Raw genomic sequence first — 11624 nt, 5'->3', positions numbered from 1 at the left:
TCAATTCTTAACTAGAACCTTCAGATAAATAGGAACCTAAGCGATTCTGAAAATGCTAAAAGTTTTGTTAGAAAAGTCAGAAGAATGCTTTTCCTCAGTGAGGTAAATTTGTAGTTTTAGAACTAAGAAAAATATTATTTGGTTACTTATGGTATTGGAATACAATTCAACAGTGGTTCTCAAACTTTTGGTTAATGTATTATTTCTGGACCAAGTAGATAAAATTCTACACAGTAAGCATGATAAAAATCGTGCATGTTTTGCACAGCACATAATTTGAGAGTCAAGCTTTATCATGCATAAAAATCACCTCAAACTTTATCATGCATAAAAATCACCTCCCCCTTCTTCAGCTCCAACATCCACTTCCCTTTTTTTTTCCTTAATTTAGTAGGTCTGAGGTGGGACCTGTAATTTGTATTTCTTATAGTTCCCATATGATACTGGTGCTGTTAATCCACACACCACACTTTGAGAACCACTGCAGAAGAGAATTGTCTAGGCAAGTCATTCTGGCTCTTCTTACCCAATAAGTTCTTCTTCTTCTTTTTTTTCCACATTTTAAAGTGTTTTTACCTATATGATCTGGATACTATAACTTAATATTACTTCAGAAAAACTATAACATTGTAACATGCTATGAAATAAAGAGCAGGGTTATCTTCATGATGGTCTTTTTTAAAAAGCACCTTTTCTTCACTCCCATAGGTGCTCTTTTGGACAGTAGCAATGATGGTGCCTGACTGTGCTATGATTGCCGAGATAGTCCTGTACACCTGTGGCTTTGTCACAGCTTGGCCACTGTCAGTAAAGATTGTGGCTATGTATCCCCTGTCAATACCTTCTTAATGTTTATTTTGCCATGAGCATTCTTTGAAACATTAATGTCTGTAGCTTGATCCATGTATCTAAACTCTAAGGTTTAGAGAACTCCCAGGAAGAAACTCTGGCTTCTATGAAAGTCTAAAAGCAACCAAGGAAGAGGCTAGTTTGAAGGAATCAGCGATATATGTGTGGAAGGGACTCTTGCTAATTGCAGCTTAATGAAAGGAAGCAAGTTCTAAAAATAGGAAAAAGCAAGAGTGACCATTGTGAACAGAAGGGAAACATGTGTTACAGACAAAAGGTAGTTTGAAATGTAATCAGATGTCAAAGTCTAGAGATTATTCCCATTTCTTTTAATAAGATTAAAAAAATTGTTCTAAAAAGTAGGCAGTTTTGAGGAAACTTCAGCCTTGATCTCTGTTTAATATCCTAATTACTAATTCATGTTGTTGAATTACCTTGGATGAAAACTTCCACCATTCTTATTTGGTGGTAGATAAAATATATTTCTCTTTGGTCACCTCAGACTAAATTCCTCTGATCTCAGCTAAGATTGGAGCCGAAAGCCCTAGATTTTATTAACTCCTTCTTTCCTTTCTTAGTCCTTTTCTCTGTATATAAGAATCCTTTTTGCCTCTTTCCGTCCCTATCTTTCTACCCTTATTTAGTTTTCCTTTAGTAAAAATTAGTTGAGCTGTTATTTCCCTGTTTTCTCTTGTATTCACTTCTTTTGAGATTATAATGTCTTTTTAATGTGAACATTTCAATGTATCAAACATGTAGGGCTTAGTCCTTGGAGACAGAAATGTAATCCCCTTCATCAAATTACATTCCTGAGAACTCTTCCTATTTATGTGAATTTTTAAAAATTTGAAGCATGCTACCTGATGTGTGAATGAAAGACATCATACGCTTTAAAAAATGGTCAAGGTGATTGGAAGATCATAAAGAAAATAATACGATGCTTCCAAAGATGCTCATTTAAAATAAGGAAGAACTATTGTTACAGATGAAATAGCTCAGATAACTAAAATACAATATATTATTATGCAAAAGTAATTGTGCAGCATGAATAGATTTGAGTTATAGGAGAGAATGAAAATAGAACTGTTATTGGGTGCGTGAGTTTAACATTAGCCTCTGGGAAATCAATGTTCTGTAATGTGTTATGGGTCATATATCTGTAGGATTTTATATACTTGTTCTTATTTGTCATGGAAACTTATGGTTTATATATGCTATATCATTCCTGGCTTACTTGGAATTTACTGTGAATAATTCATAATTTTTATGGTGATGATTTATGAAAAATAATAAACCATGATACATTTATTCTGTGTGTGTGTGTGTGTGTGTGTGTGTGTGTGTGTGTGTACACAATTTCCTGCTTGATTTAGTATCTAGAGGCTGCTGGTATCCAGAGTGCAAGTCCTAATTTGAACTATATCAGGTAGTTAGTGCTCATTATTTATTTAAAAATCCCACATATTTTCTTTATAGAGTTTCTTATTTGGGGATATGTTTTATTTTAAAACTCCTAGCCCCTTGGTTATACTTTTTTAATGTCAAGTCATATTTTTCACATTTTAATCTTTCTGAAATTGGGATGGTACTTATAATTAGTGTGGATGTTTAACATGTATTTTCTTCCCTGCAATTGAAAGTGATTCTTAAAGTTGATGATATCTTAATATCAAGCAAATAACATACTAAGTTGTATTTGTAAGTAGAATTTAACAGCTAAACTTATCTGAATACAACATCACAGTAGATTTCTCCCAGGTTGACTTAAATGATTTTGCAAATCTGAAAGTTAGCATTAGTTATATTCACGTGTATATTCATAGGAATATACACATGTATTGACATACACATATACACAATATATAAAGACATACATAAATACACATATATAATATATATATATAATCTTGTGGCCAGTTACTTATGATTTCAAAATTATTTAAATGTGGTATGGAAAGTGCAAATTTTGGTGATATATTAGTTTTGGACAACTATTTCATATTTGTTGTATAAAATATATACATAGATGTATACTGTATCTATAGAAATATTATTTACACACACACATGCACACATAGTGGCTGGGTAGTGATGGAGAGGCTCTCCACTGGCATTAAGCAAATATCTTGAGGCTCAGATACAGTCCATGTAAATCCATTCTTGTCACCCAGTCAGTAAATATAGCAGCCCTTTCTCCTTCCTCACATAATCGTCAGTCATGTGACCTTGTGCCCTATGTTTTCTCTTCCCTTTCCAATCTGACCTGGGTATTCTCTATTCATCCTCTCTGTCTCTGTCCCTTTCTCCATTGTTACCTGATTTATATTGATGTGCAGGAGAGGCACACAGCCATGCTCTCCCCTATGGATAGAGTATTCAACAGGACAGTCCCAGTTTATGCTTATTGTCCCATTTTGGAAAATAAATCACTTTAGTCAACCTACCTGAAGATGACCCAAATATGTTTGTTTGTTTGTTTTTGTTTTTTGCGGTACGCGGGCTGCTCACTGTTGCGGCCTCTCCCGTTGCGGAGCACAGGCTCTGGATGTGCAGGCTCAGCGGCCATGGCTCATGGGCCCAGCCGCTCCGCGGCATGTGGGATCTTCCCGGACCGGGGCACGAACCCGTGTCCCCTGCATCGGCAGGCGGACTCTCAACCACTGCACCGCCAGGGAAGCCCCCAAATGTGTTATTTTATAATATGAAAATGAACAGCAAGGGCAGTAGGAGATATAAATCTAATAAGCCTCTGCTTCCCCAGACCTTTTGTTACAGGGCTCTATTTAAAGTGTCCATAGAGTTTTCTTGTCCTTTCTGAGAGAACAGTTTCTTTCAGTGAATTTTAACCCGATAAACTCCTATTTATAATTACTTACGGTTTCCTTTGATACTTTAGGTCAGTATTTTTCAGGTGAGTTAATTATTCTTAAGGCATAACTTATAGAGTTCCAAGAATATGAAAACTTAACTCCCCAGAAAGCAATATCATCTAGAGTCTGAACTAAGAAATCATTATATGCTATTCTAATGATGAGAGGTAGAAGCTGACATTATTTAGGAAATTCCCCTCAGGAAAAATTTCTACTCTGCTAAACTAGTTACTGTCTTGACATCAATGATATTTGCCTAAGCAGTAATTTTCCAGTGTCTGTCTCAATATCACATATATGTACCTTTCACATACACAAATTTTGTAATGTTAGATGAATAAAAATAACTCATTATTAAGTCTTTTTTCCCATTCATTTAAAATGTTCGAGCTTGTGACTTTAAGGGGAAAGAATAACTTTTTAAAGTTTCCAATTTGTGATTAAGTAAAAATGGTCATTTTAATCTTATATTCACTGCAAAATAATATGTATATTTGTACACATATATATGTGTACATATAAATATGCATGTGTATTGCTCATATTCTAATTAGTTGGTTACAGGCCATTTAAACATCTTTTCCGTAGGATAGCAAGGATTATTTTAAGTACAGTAAGTACTCTGAAGAACAGAAAATGACAGTCCACTTTTGAGAGGGAATAATAAAAAGGTTGTTTTTCCCTCTCTAGAATTGCAAAACATAGGAAATATTTGCTTGTTGAATGTTATTTCTGAGTAGAGTTTTTCTAAGTATAAATATTTCTATTGATTATCATTGAGGAGAATGCCCATGCTGTTCCCATACATCACGGGCGAAATCTTCTATTTTTATAAGGCCAATGTTACCTAGCGAGTATTCTACCTCTCTAGGCTATTGAAAGGATGTTACTTTAGGGTTTTTGTAGCTAACAGCATTTTGTTTTTCAGTAATCTGCATGTAGTGAAAGAAACAGACTTCCTTCATGAAGGAATTAATTTTTTAAGATGTAGCCTTTATCACTATCAAGACATTTTGCCCCATTTTATGTTGTAATTCAGAGGCCTATTATTTTACATTTGTTTTTCATCTACTAAATTTAATGAATTTTCAGTTGAGTCTATTTCTACCTATTAATATATAAAATAAAAAACAGGCATTATAATATTTTTCCAATTAATAGTATTTCTCTAGTTTGTCTCTAAATTTGTCTCAAACTGGGCTCATTATCTCTGGATCCAAACTAAGTTCTCCCCATGGTCCTTTTTCTGTTTTGGGGAGCACCAAGTTAAGTCAGCTTTGCCAGTCCCCTTCAACACTTCCTTGTCCCTTGTTCCAAATGTCCCATTTTTTTGTCCGTTACTTTGTTGACATCAATGACATATGTCTTTTGCATGCATCCACTTCTCTCATTTCTGTTTCCATTATCTTGGCTCAAAATATTATTACCTTGTTTACTTTAGTGATTGTATGACTGGCATGCCTAATCAGTAGAGTCAAAAATAAAACTAAATATTTGTAAATTCATTTCTCGAGATTAACTATATTTCTATTTAATTTAATGTAAGCAGCATGTAGAAAATAGTGAATGCTTTTTTCTTTTCTTTTTTATCATGTCTGAATCATTACTCTGTCTTTGCAAAGAAGTGGGATTTGAAATGTACTTTATTCTGGGAAATTACCTTCCTTAAAAACATTATTTCATATGTACATATAGATATATGTGAGTACACACATGTACATATCACACCACTGCTTGTAAATTTCTCAATCTATTTAAAGAAGTGTTTTAATTTTTTCAAAATGCACTTGCTAATGACTTTATTCTTGTTTATCTTGATGCCTCTACTTTCTGTTTCATTTATATAGGTTATGTAAATTTTCCAGACTAGCCTTTGGTTGTGTTAGAGTATGTGCAACTTTATGTGTATTGGGAATTGGTTAGAAACATTTGTTTCAGTGCTACCAAACATGAGTTTTGTGTACAGGCTGGTAGTTTTACTGATGGTAAAAATAGAAAGTTGTGTCTTTGGTATTACTTGAGTAATATTAAGAAACTTGATGGAAAATATCTTTTCTACTGGCTTGATTCTTGAAAGTCATGTTACTAATTAATATTTTGTTTTCTAAGTATTGAGGCAGTTGGTAAAATGTAAGTATTATATAAGAAAAATAGTGTAAGAAATTATCACACTGCAGCTTGGTTCACTGGAAGAGTGTCGAAGTTTGCCTAGATGTTACCTCTGGTCCTACCTTAATTCTTTAGGATTTCTGCAGTGATTTCTCTCCCTAGCCACCTGAGTGGCTGTGGGCACTTGTTTCATCTCTTGGTCTGCCTGGACACCTGCCTGGACACGTCTCTAACTTTCTCCTCATTATCATCACTGTCATTTATTGAGCATTTACTGTGTGCTAGGTACCATGCTACGTGCTGCACTCAGGTCATCTTATTTAAGCCTCCCAAGGCTGTTGTAAGATAAATATAATTATTCCCATTTTACAGTTGAAAAAAACTAAGACTTAGATGGTTTAAGTAATTAGTTAAAAATCATTTACCTGGTGAGTTGCAGAAGTGGTTGCCTGACTTCCTAACCAGTATGCTTTATTTCTTATTTATCACTTTATCTAACTCACACTGGCTTTGGAGCCTAGAGAGGTGAACACAGTATCATGTGTCTGATACTATTTAGACACCAATTATCAACATTGGATCTTATTTCCAGTAGGGTAAACACTATGATTTGCTAAGCTACACTTTAGCTTTCTGATACTGCTTTGCACTTTGGGTCCTCAGGAAAGAAACCTATAGTTGATCAGGCATTCACAATGTGGATGGATGGTGACAGCTCAAAATCAAAGCTCTCTTCTTCTTACTAAGCTCATATTGGCCAAATACAAAGTGTAAGGGGAAGGGTCTAATCTGGAGAACATTCTGGACTGGGATCGGAGCCTTACATATACACCCAGATAAAATACGTGTAAGATTATTTAGGGAGACCTTTAGGGATTTTAAAACTAGATGTCTGTGTTGACTTGGAAATTGGTAGAAGTTTTTCCAATTAAATGATGTTAGTTTTTCTTTTTAACAAGAAGTTTAAAAAATTAGAAACCTCAGTTAATCTGATTATTTTGTTTTATATTAAATGATATTGTTTTGATTTCTTTCTGTACATAAAAGAGTTATAAGTAGGTGCTGGAGTACAGGAGGACTGGGGAAGTGGAGAAACAAACATGAATAAGGTATAATTTCTGCTCCCTGACAAAATCATAGACTAGTGAAGGAGATACACATATAATGCAAGAAAGGAAAGGGAGGCAATGGATGGGGTGAGCTAGTAGGCAAGTTGTGTGCTTGTATAAGGATGTGTGTGTGTATATATATATATATATATATATATATATATATATATATATATGTAAGGGAGGGTGTGTGTGTGTATACATATATATATATATATATATATATATATATGTATACACACACACTTTGCTCTGACTGGCTGATTCTACTTATTATGTCGTTTATCCTTTGCAGGTGCAAAACAAACTAACCATCTTCTTTGTTTGGAAATAGTGTTGTTATTTTCCAGATTTATTGGCAAGAGTCAATATTGCTGAGAAGTGATTTAATGTTTACTTTTATAGACTCTCCCACAAAGATACTATATTTTACTTTGAAATTTATTTGTTTGAAAAGCAATCTATCTCTTGGAGCTCTTAAGCATTCTAATGGTTAATTAGTGTGAGTATAATTGACTGTTGGATCATCAATTTTAATTATCTTGATTCTACTAGTAATTTAGTTAAAGAAGCATCTTCAGGAAGTGCTTAATTAAGAGCCTGAATTTATGTTATGCTACCTTTACACTTATAAAACAAACTAGTTTTTTACACTTTTAAATTCTTAGATGAAATCAACACCTTAATACTAAATTTCAGTATTTTCTTAAGATCTAAGTTGCCAACTAAAGTAACAATTGCTATCTATAACAAGTATAGGGTAATAAGACAGGAACTCAATGTGATTTTGAAAAATTTCAGATGTCTGTAACTTGAGAATAATGTGAAAGAAAACACTATTTGCAGGAGGATAATAATTCTTCTAGTGCCTTTTGTGTGAAAAAAATTTTTTTGTGAACTCCTGCAGAGTGATATCACAAAGTGAAAAAAAAATGAGTTCCATTTGAAAGTTAATAGTTCTACTTGCATTAAAGTGCAATTTAAAATATGCATCTTAAATATTTAAATGAGTTTGCCCTTTGTGAGTGTATTTTCTTCTTTACGAACAATTTGTATTTCAGTTTTGCAACAAGAAATAACTAGGGGTTGGCTATATGAATTATTTTCATAAATTCATGTGCTTGTGTCCACAAAACCAAATAGAAATATTCATTCAATAACTTACTGACTTCAACAAAGACTTGTTCAGTGCTTTCGCTGGTCCTGATGCTGGGCTAGTTGCTGGAGATACACCAAGTCCTTGGCCTCAAGGCTTCTGGATGGAACATAAACCCTTCTAACATATACTTATATTAGACCATAACCTTCTTGAGTTCAAAAATCTATGACTAACCACATTTTTCTATGCCTTATGTTGTTTCATGTGGTGGTCCCTTAAACACAGTAAGAACTAAATACATATTTATTGAATGCATGAATGAATACATGAGTGAATTTAAGTAATAGACTAATGGGAACTTGGCATAGTCTAGGAAGAAATTAAAAATGTTCATCCCTGGATGACTGTGAGAACTATATGACTGAGATAATAAAGTCTTATGATATCAGGGCCAGACCATCTTGACTCTAGGATAGAGGTAGAGGGCTACAATGAATTTTCAAAAATCCACACTAATGATGAGGCACATAGCACTGCATTATAATGTTTAGGAACTTCTTCATTTATTTTATATTAATTATTTACAAGTTTTTATTATTTTTATTTAAAATTTTTAATGTTATATTTTATCATGTAAAGAATTAGTTTAAATTTGAACTATATAAAACTTTAAAAATCAATATTGAAAATAAAATAATTATTTTTAATTTGGTGATTTTACACCTATACATTTCAGAATGTTATGTCTGTACTTTGTCCTTTAATACCTTTTGTACCTGCATTTTTCAAACTCTTTAGTGCTCCCTAGACTCATGGCCCATGATGTCCAGAAGTTTGGTGCACCTGCCAAATTAGTTCTCCCTGTAATGGACTCTGCCCTGGATCATTCTATGTTAACCTGTTTTATTTTCGGTGCCAGTGAAAAGTTATATTTATCTTTTACTGAAGGAAAGCAAAATGACCCAAACTGTTTTCATTTACATGAAAATCTTCTGCACAGCCTGATGCCTGTTAAATTGGCACTATTGCCAGGTATAGTGATGGGACTCCAAATTGAGACTGTGGCTCAAAGGCCCCGCTAATCTTGATGCTATGTTTCCAAATCTGTTTCTTCATACAACTGTGCAATGAGGTACAGTTGCTAATCAGTTTGAAAACAGTCTCATTCTTTTTCTTTTTCCTGGAAATTGTGGTTACAGCAGTCCACTTAAGGATCTTATAATGATGATACAGCAGTTGAAATTTTTAATCAAGGTTTGTATAAATATGCGAGAATGAAAATTAAACACTACAAAGCAAACAACATATAGCGATGTTTGTATTGCTACAAGTAACTCTTGAAGTCTAGCTATTACTGGCAGTGTACTTTAATCTCATAGAGAGGCTCTATATGGGATTTCCCTCATCACTGGCATTATATTTGGTTTTTCTGTCATGATTTTTGATATCCTATTTGCTTTCCAACTGGCTTTTTCCTCCTCAACAGCTTACTGTTATTTTGGCATTCTTCATAAAACAGGCTCTGCATTTCTGACATACCTGAGAGATTGTCTTGCATTGGCAGGACTTTGATATTCCAACTTTCTTAGGGGTTCTTATTCCTGTCTAGGACCTAGAGGGCAGCACCTCAGGATTACATGAATCCTTGTAGCTGTCTTCTAATTAAATAGGCTTTCAAATGATGCAATAATTTACTGGTTAGCATTTTCTCTTCACTTTATTATTAAATTAATTCAGATTTTGGTTGAGATGTTTCCATACTAAATGAGATGGTACTATATATACATCTGCTAAGTTGCATAAAAGTCCTACACTTGAAGATTTAGTTCAAATAACACTTCTTTGATGAAAACCCCTCAGATGAATTTGATTCTGTAAGGATGAGCTTCTGCTATGAATTTCTTCAGAATTTTTATACACATAAGTATCAATGCATACTGTTTCTTCCATCCATCCATTCATCTATTATTGAGTACTCTCAGGAACCTGAGTAAACAAAACCAATTGCCTGGCTTCAAAAGTAAGCAGTTGTAAAACACTACTTTTTTCCTAGATGTATGTGTAGGATACAGTGGAAGTTGTGGGAAATACTTGCCTTTGTTGTGATGCTTTATATAGATAAGACCATGTTTAAGCTGGCCTGGCTGGTTGTATATACATATTGCCATTATTTCATTTATATTAACATTATCTAACTATCTAGACTGTAAATTTGATAGAGAATAAAAATTTCTCATGGGTTATACAAGCTATGTATTAGTAAAATTTTGAAAGTTCTTGTTAGTGGAGACACTGGCAGGGAACAAAATTGCTTCTCACAAAGTTTATGTTTGTAATGATGATATCAGATCTTCAGATAAGGATGAGCTAATATGTATATCTAATTATTATTAATAAGTTATTAGTATAAGTAATTATTAATATAATATCCATTATTCTCTTATTTCAAATTTTTATATGACACAAATATTAGGAACTTTAAAAAAGGTAAGTCCTGACAATATAGCTTTTATTATAATGCAGTAAAACACTTCTTGTTGACATTTAAATAAAGATCAACTTCTAAATTGTGTTAGCACATATACATTACATGAGTGGTGACTATCATTGGACTGACCGGAGTAATGTTGGGGAAGGGGAGTATCTAGCTCTTCTCAGTGATTTATTTATGTCATCTCACTTAATTTTACTGTGTCCTTTTTTTTGCACAGTTATACCTAGCATTTACAAACTGTCATTTTCTAGCGTTGATTTTCTGTTACTTTACTTCATAGGATATAGTATGTCTGACTTTAGTTTCTTAGTGATAATGAACAAGTTAATGATGGTTGAATCTATGATCAGTGTTATGTGATCAGCCACATATATATATGCAGATGATATTTTTTCAACCATGGCTCTGATCAGACTAATTAAAAATAAGCTACATAAAGAGAAAATGTGAGGTGTTATTTCTTAATGGTCCACTTTGTTTCATTAACAATATAATGATTTGGTTTCAGCTCAATGTTCAAAGTAGATATCAAATGCAATTAAAAAATCAAAATGTTTTAGGCCGTATTTGGGCAGTAAATCTCAAGCCTGAGGTTGCATAACAGTCTTCACTATCATCAGTAAACCCTACTGAGAGAATATACTTTAGCTTCTTTTATCACAGCTGGATATTCAGGGATATAGAAGGCACAGATATAATATAACATGAGGGAGTGTAAGAGTTTTTATAATTGGTTTCTTATTGTTAGGTTGTATTATTTATACTGCTAGTCAATAATCTGAATGATATAAAATCAGTGGTGAAGAAAAAGATGAATCTTTATATATAGATATATACTTCAGTTAGATTCTCTATAGCTTCTCTGTGAAAAAGTTTAGTCTTATATCATTATGAATAGTATTAACAATTCACCATTTTTCATTCTATTATTTAAGTATCTATTATCAAAGTATTGTAGTATCTATAATATAATCAAACTATCAAGATTCAAAAAGAAGAACTAATCATAAATTTTGCAGAAATATATGATTAAGGAAATCTAACGTAAAGGCTAGGAAATCTAATCTAGGGGGTCAAAATGATTTTTGTTTTCT

General features: G+C 33.1%; 1 protein-coding gene across 1 annotated transcript in view; it reads right to left on the bottom strand.

Moving 5' to 3' along the window:
- LRRTM3 (leucine rich repeat transmembrane neuronal 3) overlaps positions 1-11624 on the bottom strand; it is a 199551-nt gene that overhangs the window by 14984 nt on the left and 172943 nt on the right. The window lies entirely within an intron of this gene.

Source organism: Orcinus orca, chromosome 14 (genome assembly GCF_937001465.1).
Source record: "Orcinus orca chromosome 14, mOrcOrc1.1, whole genome shotgun sequence".
Lineage (NCBI taxonomy): Eukaryota > Metazoa > Chordata > Mammalia > Artiodactyla > Delphinidae > Orcinus > Orcinus orca.
This window is presented reverse-complemented; position numbering and strand designations above follow the sequence as displayed.